This window comes from Ovis canadensis, chromosome 14 (genome assembly GCF_042477335.2).
Source record: "Ovis canadensis isolate MfBH-ARS-UI-01 breed Bighorn chromosome 14, ARS-UI_OviCan_v2, whole genome shotgun sequence".
NCBI lineage: Eukaryota > Metazoa > Chordata > Mammalia > Artiodactyla > Bovidae > Ovis > Ovis canadensis.
The window spans coordinates 77,435,090-77,448,622 of NC_091258.1; the positions used below are offsets into that span (position 1 = coordinate 77,435,090).

Below are 13,533 nucleotides of genomic sequence, written 5' to 3' on the forward strand. Positions count from 1 at the left end.
AAAATGAAAATAAAATTAAAAGTTTTTTTTTAATATAGTTCCTCCCTCTTTTTTCACGAGCTTGCTAGCTCCTCTTTTTAGCACAGAGTACTATACTGTGCATGGACCTCTGTTTATTCATCTGTTCTCCAACTGATCAGCATCTTGGTTGCTTCCAACTTTGGGCAGTTATGAAAAGAGCAGCTGCTCTACACATTGGAAGTTGAAGCTCCCATTCTTTGACCACCTGATGCAAAGAGCCGACTCGTTGGAAAAGACCCTGATGCTGGGAAAGATTGAGGGCCTGAGGAGAAGGGGACGACAGACGATGAGGTGGCTGGAGGGCATCACCAACTCGATGGACGTGAGTTTGAGCAAGCTCCGGGAGTGGGTGATGGGCAGGGAGGCCTGGTGTGCTGCAGTCCATGGGGTCGCAAAGAGTCGGACTCGACTGAGCGACTGAACGACAGTACGCGTCTGTGTTCAGCTTTTTTGTGCAGACATAAGTTTTCAGTCCATTTAGGTAAATACCAAGGAGCACAATTGCTGGATCACATGGGAAGCAGGGTTAGTTTTGTAAGAAACTGCCAGTCTTTCATCGAAGCGGCTGTCCCATTTTGCGTTTCCCACCAGTGAAGGATGAGAGCTTCTCCCACTCCACATTTCTCCCCAGCACTTGGCTTCCTCGGCGTTTTGGACTTTGGCCACCCTGAGTAGGTGTGTATTGGAAACTTGTTCCTTGAAATATTGAAAGACGTGCAGAGTGTGGGCTGAGAAGTCAGACGGAATAAGATTTTCCTCCGATTCTGTCTCCACCGTGACCTTGGCCATGTCGCTTCCCCCATGAACTTTCATAAATGTGAGCTCATCAGTTCCCTTTCTTCAGAAGCCAGCTGACCACTATTTACACACTGCCTGCCACATGCTCGGCGTCTGGCACACAGGAGCAAATGAAGCAGATAGGGTCCCTGTGCCCAGAGCTCCCATCCAACCGGGGACAGACTCAAAGAATTAACCATCAATTGTTTAATGGTGCTGTGATATCAAACAAATAAATGGAGAGTAGCGCTCACCACTGTAACTGCAGGTCAACCCTGAGACACCAGTGTCTTAACGCAACGGAAGTTTGTTTCTCACTTATGCAAATAACCAACGTGGGTTTTCCTGGGTGAAGTTCTAATTTCCTCCCTAGGAGTTTTCAGGAACTACAGTCGCTTCCATCTGTGGCCTGACCATCTTCATGGGCAGTGGTGCCCTCTGCCTCCAACCAAAAGCAAGAGAAAGAGAAAGCAGAGACGGTGCAGCCACCTGTAAAATGGCTGGCCCGGAAAGGATACATGTTATTTCTGCCCAAATTTCTTGGCTGTAAATACTTACTATGGTCACAGGTGAATGCACCTGAGACCGGACAGCAGATTCTTCCCTTGTGAGTAGCCACCTCCCAGAGAGACCACACCACTGTGAAAGGGGGAATGCTTTCCTGGGAACGGCCAGATGAGCTCTGCCTCGTGTGGCAAGTAAACTAAAGAAGAAACACACGGGAGGCTAAGTGGCAAAGGAGCGTGTTATGACCCCTCCAACCGAGGCACCGGGCTTCCTTGGTGGCTCAGATGGCAAAGAACCCACCTGCCAATGCAGGAGACACGGGTTCCATCCCTGGAAGATCCCCTGGAGGAGGGCGAGGCAACCCACTCCAGAATTCTTGCCTGGGAAATCCCATGGACAGAGGAGCCTGGCGGGCTGCAGTCCATGGGGTTGTAAAGAGTCAGACACGACTGAGCAAGTGAACAAGAGCAACGACTCGTAGAATATGGCACCTTAGGCGAGTTACCTCCCTAGGGAGGCGTACCTGGTGCCTCTCTTTCATTGCTTGTTGCTCAACCAATCAGGTGTCTCTTAAAGACCCGAATCTTTTGAAACATGCAAATTACTCGAGCTCCCAGCCTAGTCAAGGAGACACACATCACAGCTCTCCGGTAGTCACGTGATCTCAGGGGTGCTGAACAATCGCTAGGAACACTCGATTTTTTTTTTCTTTTTTTTCACACATCAACCTCAAAACCTCAGTAATGTGTCTCAACAAGATGTCTCTTTCTCACTCATGTGACCCTTCCTTAGGGGTGTCTCCAGGTCTGCAGTCGGGGTCCCTCCCACGGGGTGACCTGTTCTCCCAGGATTCTTCCAAATCTGGGGGCTTCAGCATCCACTAAGACCTTCTGCTACCAGAGGGGCGAAGGAGAATGAGAGAGTGAAAATGGCACATCCATTCCTGGAAGAAGGAAAATACAAACACTGAGTGGCAGGCATCGCGTGTGCTCTGGTTTCAGTGATGAGAATCAGGGAGGGGTGGGGCTGGCTTTCAACCCGGGAAGATCCTTTGTGGTCACCTATTGTTGAGCTTCTCTGTTTAGCAATGATATATAATATCAACGTACATTTTGTGTTTATTAAAGAAAACAAAACTTGGATGGGTAGACTGACTACTTAAGAAGCTCTTGTCCTCCAGGAAAGAGATGAGTTGCTTGGGGCAGGATGGTGACTGCTAAAATGCCAGGGATTCCCAGGTGGCTCTAGGATAAACAATCCACGTGCCAGTGCAGGAGACCCAGGTTCGATCCCTGTGTTAGGAAGATCCCCTGGAGAAGGAAATGGCAACCCACTCCAGTATTCTTGCCTGGGAAATCCCATGGACAGAGGAGCCTGGCAGGCTACAGTCCGTGGGGTCACAAAGTGTCAGACACAACTGAGCTACTGAGGACACACACACAGACACTCACACACACACACTCACACACACTCTCAGACACTCACACACACATGCGCACACTCTCATACACTCACACACACTCACACAGTCACACACACACTCTCACCCACACACACACTCTCACACACACACACACACACACACACACAGGGATTTGAGACTGGGAAGTAAGCTCAAAAGAAATGCTGATAGAAGTTTGGTTTCCAAAAATGACTGACTAGCTTGTTTTGGGTTAAACTTCCCACTTGCAAAAGAAAAAACGAAACAAAAGAACAGGGACAAAGCATAAGGAACATCTGGTTGCCGGCCCTGGAGCGTTTCCAAGGCAGGAGAGAATTTTTGGTTCCAAATTGCGAAAAAGAGAAGGAAACCACGCCAGCGGGATTTGTCACGGGCGCACAGTGCTGCATCGGCGGCCTGCGGCATCTAGACAGCAGAAGCACGGAGAAGAGAGCGAAAGCGGGATGGGGGTTTCGGCCATCTCACTGAACAGGACTTTCAAGGCGGGGTAGCAAGCAGAAGGCTCCATCGTGGAGAGAGGACCCCATGAATGTCCACCAAGGGCCACATCCCGGGATGAAGGTGGACTGGGCGTTAGCAAGGCTCAGAAGGATAGAAACCCCAGTTTTAAATGATGAGGAGGACTGGTCTCTAGGCCCTCTTCCTGCCGGAGGCAAACATCTATCCTCTCTGCTAATTTTTTGCTTGATTTTGGGTTTTTTACAATCTTTTTTACCTTCTTTTCCATCATGGTTTGTCCCATGAGATTGAGCATAAGTCCCTGTGCCCTACAGCAGGACCTTGCTGTTTATCCAGTCTATAGGGAACAGTTTGCCTCCACTGACCCCAAACCCCCAGCCCGTCTCTCCCCCAGCCCCACCCCGCTGCAACCACAGTCCCTTTGCTGTGTCCGTCAGTCTGTCTGTGTCTGTAGAAATGTTGATTGGTGTCATACGTTAGGCTTCACATATAAGCGATGTCCTATGCTGCTTGTCTTTCTCCCCGTTACTCGTTTTTAACCTCCTCACCTTTGATCTAATCTCAACCGAGCAGCAGCGTCACCCTGTTAAACATAACAACCCCCCGCCCCCAGAATCGGGGCTAAGCCCCGCAGATAGCGGAAGACGGGCGCAATCCTGGCTGCCAAGGCACTGAGAATGCCAGCCCTGCTCGTGTCTGGAGCTTGGGCCGATCGACACGCGAGAAAACGACTTGCCAACGTTATGGCTGCCATTCTGGGAGCTCACTGCCTTTCGAGGAAAACTCTGTTACAAGAAAAAGGTGGATCCTATTTAAAAAATGATGAAGGGCCCACCGAGAAAACCTTGCCAAGGACCCCCCTGCTGGCACAGTGGATGAGAGCCTGCCTGCCAATGCGGGGGACACGGGTTCGATCCCTGATCTGGGAAAATTCCACCTGCCATGGAGCAGCTAAGCCCACGTGCCGCAACCACTAAGCCCACACCTGGGGCCGGGGAGCCAGGACCGCAGAAGCCTGCATGCCCTAGGGCCCACGGGCCACAAACTACTGAAGCCCCTGTGCCCTAGAGCCGGTGCTCCGCAAGGAGAGAGTGGCCCCCACTCCCTGCAGCTAGAGAAAGCCCACACGCCGGCTGCAAAGATGCAGCGCAGCCAAAAATAAATTAAATAAGAACTAAAGAGCAGTGTGATGTCTCAAAAAATAATAATAAAAGAGAAAAGAAAAGCTAGTCAAGAGCTGATTACTATGGAATGTTTTATTATTCCTGGGAAATTATGGGATAAAACAGGACTCTGGTTTTGGGTAGAGGCATCTCCTGAGACGAGGAACAGGAGCGCTCTCATGGGGAGAGGCACTGCCTGCTGACCCCCGGCCCCCAGAGCGGTCCCGCCCTGCAAGGCTGGAGCCGAACAGGAAGGACGCCTCCGGTCCCCAGACCCGGGAGGAGGCTGTCCCGTGAGACCCAGGTCGGGCTCCTCTATGAGCGGGAAGGGCTGCAGCTTCTGCCACCAGTTCCCAACTGCCAGCCCTCAGGATGCAGGTGGGAGGGTGACGCCCAGGTGTCCACACAGGGATGTCCCCAGAGAGCTGAAGGCGGCTCAGCTGAGCTGGTTGGTATCCTTTCCATACACATCTGTGTTTGCATGAAAACCAGAATCACTTCTTCCTAAAAAAAAAAAAAAAAAAGAGAGAGAGAGAGAGAACTATCCTGTGATCCAGCGATCCCACCCCTGCGTGTTTTTCCAAAGGAAAGGAGAGCTTGATCTTGAAGAGTGATGAACACCCCTGTGCTCTCTGCAGCGTTACTCACGATATGCACACGATAAGGAGGCGACGAGTGTCTGCAGCGGACTGTTTAGTCACTCAGTCCTGTCTCGCCGTCTGTGACCCCAGGGACTGTGGCTCCTCTGCCCCTGGGTTTTTCAGGCAAGATTCCTGGCGTGTGTTGCCACTTCCTCCCCCAGGAGATCTTCCTGACCCAGGAATCAAACTCGCGTTTCCCGAATTGCAGGTTCTTTACCTGCTGAGCCATGCGGGAAGCTGTATGTGTCTGGCTGCCGCTGCTGCTAAGTCGCTTCAGTCGCGTCCGACTCTGTGCGACCCCACAGACGGCAGCCCCCCAGGCACCCCTGGGATGTGCGACCCCACAAATGGCAGCCCCCCAGGCCCCTCTGGGATGTGCGACCCCACAGACGGCAGCCCCCCAGGCCCCCCTGGGATGTGCGACCCCACAGACAGCAGCCCCCCAGGCGCCCCCGGCCCCGGGAGTCTCCAGGCAAGAACCCTGGAGTGGGGTGCCATGTCCTTCTCCAATGCATGAAACAAAAAAGTGAAAGTGAAGTCGCTCAGTCGTGTCCGACTCTGTGCGACCCCATAGACAGCAGCCAGCCAGGCTCCTCCGTCCGTGGGATTTTCCAGGCTAGAGGACTGGAGTAGGATGCCATTGCCTTCTCCTCCGCTAGGTGTCTGGGGCTGCAGAGAATTAACTTGTATCTTGGGCTCCCTCTTGCTACCACAGAGAAGAAGTTCCCTTCCGAAGGGAAGGGGAAAAAATTTTTTTTCAATCTGACAAATTCATTTCTCCATTCAATAAGGATTTGTTGATCCTCTGTGTATGACTCTTCAAGGCTCTTGAGGTCCATCAGAAACCAAAACAGAACCCGCTGCCCTCGAGGGTCTTTTCTTCTTGCGAAGAGAGTGCTGTGCAGTCTCTTTGTGAGTCTCTTTATGACCCCAGGGACTGCAGCCCGCCAGGCCTCCCTGTCCATCACCAACTCCCAGAGCTCGCTCAAACCCGTGTCCAGTGAGTTGGTGATGCCATGAAACCTTCTGATGCTCTGTCGCCCCCTTCTCCTCCTGCCCTCTATCTTTCCCAGCATCGGGGTCTTTTCAACGACCTGGCTCTTTTTGTCAGGTGGCCAACAGATTGGAGCTTCAGCTTCAGTCCTTCCAATGAATATTCAGAGGTTGATTTCCTTTAGGATTGACTGGCTTGATCATCTTGCAGTCCAAGGGACTCTCAAGAGTCTTCTCAATGAGTAAATTCATCCCTTCTCGAAGAGGAAAAGTGATTTGGAAAAGCAAGAACCTGCAGGGAAGGTCTGGGAGAGCTACAATGCCTGGGGGTTGGGGGGCAGGCTGAGATGTTTATAAGGTGGTCTGAGGAGGAGGAGCTGAGGATATGCATTTGAGCAAGGGTTAGAATGAGAGACGAAGTTGGTCACTGTTCATCCAGGAGAGCACAGTGAGAGCAAAGGCGGGAGGTGGGCCTGTGCAGCAGCCCATTCAAAGACCAGCAGGGAGCCCAGTGTGGCTGCTGGGGAGAGGGAAGCGCAGGGGTTAGTTCAGAGAGGCAAGGGCTGGAGGCAACAGTCACAGAGTCACTGCAATCAACCCAAACTGAGGTGGAAAGTGACAAGGGTGACTCTAAACTGAAGACACCCTGGAGTGTGGAGTCAAGTGGGCTTTAGGAAGCATTTCTACGAAAAAAGCTAATGGAAGTGATGGAGTTCCAGTTGAGCTATTCCAAATCCAAGCTGTTAAAGTGCTGTACTCAGTATGCCAGCAAGTTTTGGGAAACTCTGCAGTTACCACAGGACTGAAGAAGGTCAGTTTTCTTTCCAATCCCAAAGCACCACAGTGCTTCCTTTGAGAGATTATCCTTCAGGCCAAAGACAAGGACCACGTTGTGGGCTCAGAGTTCCCATCCATCCCTCCCCCACATCGGTTCTGGTTTCTCTTCTCTCTGCTTTGTCTTCTGAGCAGGATTTCCTGTTAAGCATGAATTGAGTTGCGCTCCCTGCCCTCCATCCCCCCAAAAGAGAGTGAGTGTAAATACCAAGAACTAGGGCTTCCCTAGTAGCTCAGCTGGTATAGAATTCACCTGCAGTGCAGGAAACCCAGTTTGATTCCTGGGTTAGGAAGGTCCCCTGGAGAAGGGATAGGCTACCCGCTCCAGTATTCATGGGCTTCCCTGGAGGCTCAGATGGTAACGAATCCACCTGCGATGCAGAAGACCTGGGTTCGATGCTCAGGTTGGGAAGATCCCCTGGAGAAGGGAACAGCTACCCACTCCAATATTCTTGCCTACGGAGAATATCGAATCCCCACGGACAGAGTTCGCAAAGTGTCAGAAGTGATTGAGCAACTAAGCACACACACAGACACAAAGAAAGAAAAAAGAGGAAAGAGGAAAGAGGAAAAAGCAAAGTGAAAATCCCTGCCTGTCCAAGTGAGACATACCCGCTCAGAGGGCATCCCGGGAGCCTCGAGGTTATGCTGTCTTCCTAGCTGTGTGGCTTTCATGCAGTCAACAAACTGGCGTGACTTTGTCCCCACCGGCTAGATCTAAACACATCTCTAGCATCTGGACACACATACCATTTCCCGTCAAACTCCATTCGTAGCCACAATGCCACACCCAGGTTTGCTTAAACCCCACCCCTACCCATGGCTCTGTTGCCTGAAGCTAAGCTCTAAGATGCCTCTCAGACTTCAGACCCTGGGAGAGCTGGCCTGCCTCTCTCCAACCTCGTCCTCCAGAACACCCCTTCCCTTGCTCCCACCAGCCACCCCACACACACACGCACACACATATTGGTTCTGTGTGCTCCTCCAAATCTAAGCTTGTCTCTGCCTCAGGACCTTTGCACGGGCTGTTATTTCTGCCTGAGACTCTCTCCCCACAGCGTCTTCTCACCCTTCAGGGACCATCTTCTATCACTTCCTCCAAAATGCCTCCCCAGCATACCAAACAAAGCAGGTTTCTTGTTGCACCTGATGGCTTCCCTGCCGGCTCAGTGTTAAAGAACCCACCTGCAATCCAGAGACTGGGCTTTGATCCTGGGCTGGGAAGATCCCCTGGAGGAGGAAATGGCAGCCAATTCGAGTATTCTTGCCTGGGAAATCCCATGGACAGGGGAGCCTGGAGGGCTGCAGTCCATGGGGTCACAAAAGAGTCGGACACAACTTAGCGATTAAGCAAGAAAACTGTGGTTATGTAAGATGTTAACATCAGGAAGCTTAAGCAAAAGGTCTATGTACCACCCTTACAGCTCTTCTGTAAATCTAAAGTCACTTCAAAATGACAGTGTAGGGAATTCTCTGGTGGTCCGGTGGTTGGGACTGCGAACTTTCACTGCCAAGGGTGAAACCCTGGTCAGGGAGCTAAGGTCCTGCATGAGGCCAAAAAAATAAAAGAGAAAGCATTCTCAAAGGAGAGCATAAAAGGGTGTTACAAGAGGGAAGCAGAAGAGCCTGGGAGGTGTCAGAAATGTACATTACCTTGATGGGGGTAATGCTTTTACAGGGTTTGTTTTTTTCCAAAGTCAGCAAATGGCACAGATTAAATATGTGCTTTCTGTATATCACTTATATCTCAGTAAAGCTGTTCAAAACACAGCAGGGGGGATTTCCTCTATTTCCACAGTTTGAGGCCCCAGGGGGGAAAGCCCATGGACAATAAATGCACACGTGTCCTAAAGAGTAGCTTCATGAGACTTCCCTGGGGATCCATGGGTTAAGACTCTGTGCTTCCACAGCAGGGGGCTCAGGTTCCATCCCTGGTCTGGGGATTAAGATCCTGCAAGCTGGTGGTTGGAGAAGGAAATGGCAACCCACTCCAGTACTCTTGCCTTGAGAATCCTATGAACAGAGCAGCCCAGGGGGTTGCAAAGAGTTGGACACAACTGAGCAACCAGCGCACAAGCCGGTGGTGTGTCTAATAAACACACAGAAGCATCAGACACGCAGCGGCAGCCTGTGTGGCAGCCTGTATTCTAAGACATCCCAGAGCCTCCCCCGGTCGGGGATGCAGCGCGGTGGAAGAAGGCTGGTCCTCTGAATTTGGGGGGTGTGAGGTTGAGGTGTTAGTCACTCAGTCGTGTCCGACTCTTTGCAACCCCATGGACTGTAGCCCGGCAGGCTCCTTTGTCCGTGGGATGGTCCAGGCAAGAATACAGAAAGGGGCTGCCATGCCCTCCTCCAGGGGATCTTCCTGGATCCAAGGATGGAACCCCGGTCTGCACTGCAGGTGGATTCTTTACCGACTGAGCCACCAGGTTAGGTGAGGTAAAGCTGAGCGGCTGGCACGCACACACACACACACACACACCAGAAGTAGGTGTGAAGCTGCGGGCGCCGCCAGGCAGTCAGAGCACCCCAGGGGCCTGCCCAAGGTGGCGAGGGCCCCGGAGGTGCCCTGGTGGAGAAGAACAGGGGCCAGCAGAGCCAGGGCAGGACAGGAGCCAGCGAGTGCGAGGGACAGGTGCGGCGCGGGTGGCCTGGGGTGGAACCGCGACAGGCAGACGCCCACCACGGAGTCTGTCACCGTCTAAGTCCCTTCTCCCTCGTGTCCAGGTCTGCTGCGGGCCTCCCCAGACCCGTGGGGGCATCCCACGCAGGACCCGGGAGACACGGGCCGGGCCTGGAGGAAGGTTAGTCAGGCTGGTCATCTCTGCAGATAACGCACTGGTCAGAAGAGATCATGCCCATCGGGGTGAAAAACGCCGGCGCCTGGTGGGAAAGGATGCGCGGCAGGGATGTGAGGCTCCCGGGCGGAGGCGGACAAGCTGCACATCCCGCCTCGGCCAGGCCAGGGTCAACCGCAGCCGCAGCACGAACGCTTTCCCGGCGACGCGAGTCTGCTTCCTCGCCAGGTACCCGGTTAACTTTGCTCTCCTCTGCCCTCCTGCAGACAAAATGTCTTTCTTTCTTCCTTTCTCTTTTTCTTTCTTTCTCTCTCTCTCTCTTTTTATATGTCAATTTTAAAACTTGGAGGGTTTTCATTGATTTACAGTATTGTGTTGGTTTCGAGTGTGCAGAAAATACCGGCGTTCCTGGTGGCTCAGTGGGGAAAAAAAAAAAAAAAAAAAAAAACCCGCTTGCAATGCAGGAGACCTGGGTTTGATCCCTGGATCTGAAAGATCCCCTGGAGAAGGAAATGACAACCCGCCGCAATATTCTTGCCTGGCAACTTCCATGGACAGAGGAGCCTGGCAGGCTACAGTCCATGAGGTCGCAAAAGAGTAGGGCACAACTTAGAAGCTAAATAACAACATTCAGTTCAGTTCAGTTCAGTTGCTGAGTTGTGTCCGACACGCCAGGCCTCCCTGTCCATCACCATCTCCCGGAGTTCACTCAGACTCACGTCCATCGAGTCAGTGATGCCATCCAGCCATCTCAGCCTCTGTCTTCCCCTTCTCCTCCTGCCCCCAATCCCTCCCAGCATCAGAGTCTTTTCCAATGAATCAACTCTTCGCATCAGGTGGCCAAAGTACTGGAGTTTCAGCTTTAGCATCATTCCTTCCAAAGAAATCCCAGGGCTGATCTCCTTCAGAATGGACTGGTTGGACCTCCTTGCAGTCCAAGGGACTCTCAAGAGTCTTCTGCAACACCACACTTCAAAAGCATCAATTCTTCGGCGCTCAGCCTTCTTCACAGTTCAACTCTCACATCCATACATGACCACAGGAAAAACCATAGCCTTGACTAGACGGACCTTTGTTGGCAAAGTAATGTCTCTGCTTTTCAATATGCTATCTAGGTTGGTCATAACTTTTCTTCTAAGGAGTAAGCATCTTTATATATGTGTATATATATAGGTCATTATAAGATGAATATGGTTCTCTCTGCTATACAGTAGATACATAGATGTCTCTCTTATGTGTAGTAGCTGGTATCTGTCAATCCCACACTCCTAATTTACCCTTCCCTGCCCCTTCCTTTCCCCTTTAGTAACCACAGCTTATTTTCAATGTCTGTGAGTCTGCCTCTGTTTTGTATATGGACTCATCTGTATTATCAGTAATTTTCAGAGTCCACACTGTGATGGCATATATGACTTCTCTTCCTCTGTATGAGTTCGCTTAGTGCGATATTTCTAGGTCCGCCCACATTGGCATTTTTCCCCTCTTCTTTATGGCTGAGTGACGCTCCATTGCATGCGTCCGCCGCATCTTCTTAAGCCAGCCCTCTGCTGACGGACGCTTGGGTTGCTTCCACATTCGGGCTATCGCATATGGTGCTGCTATGGACGCGGTGTGTGTGCTCAGTCAGGTCGACCCCGTGGACTGTGGCCCGCCAGGCTCCTCTGTCCCTGGGATTCTCCGGGCAGGAACACTGCCGCGAGTTGCCTTTTCCTTCTCCAGGGCATCTTCCTGACCCAGGAACGGAACCCTCGTCTCTTGCGTCTCCTGCATTTGCAGGCAGATGCTTTTCCACTAGCGCCGCCTGTGGACACTGGGGTGCATGAATCTTCTTGAATTAGAGTTGCCATGTTTGGTGTGTATCTGCCCAGGAGCCGGAGTCCATGGGGTCACGAAGGGTCAGACACGACTGAGTGACTTCGCTTTCACTTTTCACTTTCATGCATTGGGGAAGGCAATGGCAACCCACTCCAGTGTTCTTGCCTGGAGACTCCCAGGGACAGGGGAGCCTGGTGGGCTGCCGTCTATGGGGTCGCACAGAGTCGGACACGACTGAAGCGACTTAGCAGCAGCAGCAGCAGCATGGCAGCTCTATTTTCAGTTTTTGAGGAACCTCCACACTGTTCTCCATAGTGGCTGCACCAGTTTACATCCCCACCAACAGTGTAGGAGGGCTCCCTTCTCTCCACAGCCTCTCCAGCATTTATTGTTTACAGACTTTTTGATGATGGCCGTTCTGGCTGGTGTGTGGTTTGCCATGAAGCTGTGAACCTCACTGTGGCTTTGGTTTCCATTTCTCTGATAATCAGTGATGCTGAGCATCTTTTCCTGTGCCTGTTGGCCATCTGTATGTCTTCCTTACAGAAATGTCAGCTTAGGGCTTTTGCCCATTTTTTTTTGGATTGGGTTTTTTCTTATATTGAATTGTATGAGCTGTTTGTGGGTAAGATTTCTTGAGACACCCAATCACAGGGTTTCCTCGGCTTCCTGACAACACCCAAATCCAGGGCAAGCTCTCTTCCTCTGACCCTGGTCAAAGTGAGCCAGTAAATCCAAAGCCAGTTGTAGCCTCTTTCTCACACCCTCTGCCTCATTTCCTGGCCACCGTGGCAAAGAACCACAGACTCAGGCGCTTCAACAACAGAAGTTTATTTCCTGACCATCCTGGAGGCTGAAAGTCTGCGACCAAGGTCCCGGCCCGTTTAGTGTCCTCTGAGACTCCTCTCCTTGGCCCGTAAGCGCCCTCCTCCTCACTGTGTCCCCAGATGGCTGGCCCTCTGTCATGCGTGTGTCCTAATCTCCTCTTCTAGTGAGGGCAGCAGTCATATCCCACTAGGGCCCCCCTCTAATGACCTCACATTAACTTCATTACCTGGTCAGAGGCCTGTTCTCCAACTGTAGTCACATCCGAGGTGCTGAGGATGACGACTTCAATGTGTGAATTTGGCGGGGACCCTGGGCAGCCCGTGGACTTCCCTGGTAAAGAATCCACCACCTGTTCGATCATTGGATTGGGAAGACTCTCCTGGAAGAGGAAATGGCAACCCACCCCAGTGTTCTTGCCTGGGAAATCCCGTGGACAGAGGAGCCTGGAGGGTTGCAGTCCATGGGGTTGCAGAGAATCGGACACAACTGAGCGCTCACAGTGCAGTTTGCAGCGCCCTGTCCCTTGGTCTGTGAATTTGGCGGGGACCCTGGGCAGCCCATGGACTTCCCTGGTAAAGAGTCGCCTCTCAACCCATAGTTCTCTCCCACTGTGATGAGTAGCAAACCCAGCTCGTTCAACTGCGAGCAAGCGTGTTCCTGGCGGTCTTTGGCTGGAGAGCATCATTAACAGCAGAAATCTGGTGCTGAAGAAGGGCAGCAGGAATTCTTGGTGGGCTTGAGGGAAGGAGGGAGGGGGATTCCCGTGAGACAGAGAGACATCAGCTGAATGCCTGGCACCACACGGGAAGGAGCGTCTGTCTCAGACCTGGACCAAGAGGGCGAGGTAAGCAGGCAAACCAGCCATGGGCCGGCCCCCTCACCCCCATCTTAGCTCAAGCCTCCCCTTGGAAAACAGGGAGTGACCGAGCTGGATGCCAGGGGGACATTCTGATATTAAGTCAGGCTGGACGGTTGACCCCTTGAAATCGGGACAGGTGGAAAACCCCCAGATGGCAAGAAAAATGTAGAGTATCTGCTCCTCATATAGCGACGGGGGAGGAAAAGGGGACTCAGGCAGATGGAGTGTGAAGGCAGACAGAGAAGGAACGGAGCTGCTTCCTGTTCGCACCAAAGCCTAGACTTTTTTTTTTTTTTTTTACTCTATCATTAAAAAAAAAAAAAAAATGGGATTGCTTTATTTAAGTCCATCTTTTATTTTAGAACAGTTTTGCACT

At 51.9% G+C, this 13,533-nt stretch overlaps 1 long non-coding RNA gene across 1 annotated transcript; it reads right to left on the reverse strand.

Moving 5' to 3' along the window:
- Nucleotides 1-4,464: 4,464 nt before the first annotated feature.
- LOC138419500 (uncharacterized) lies at nucleotides 4,465-7,625 on the reverse strand. The gene is made up of 3 exons (XR_011248991.1): nucleotides 7,470-7,625; nucleotides 5,038-5,247; nucleotides 4,465-4,893 (listed from the first exon to the last, which is right to left on the reverse strand). It is a non-coding gene; the product is annotated as an uncharacterized lncRNA (long non-coding RNA).
- Between the last annotated feature and the right edge of the window lie 5,908 nt (nucleotides 7,626-13,533).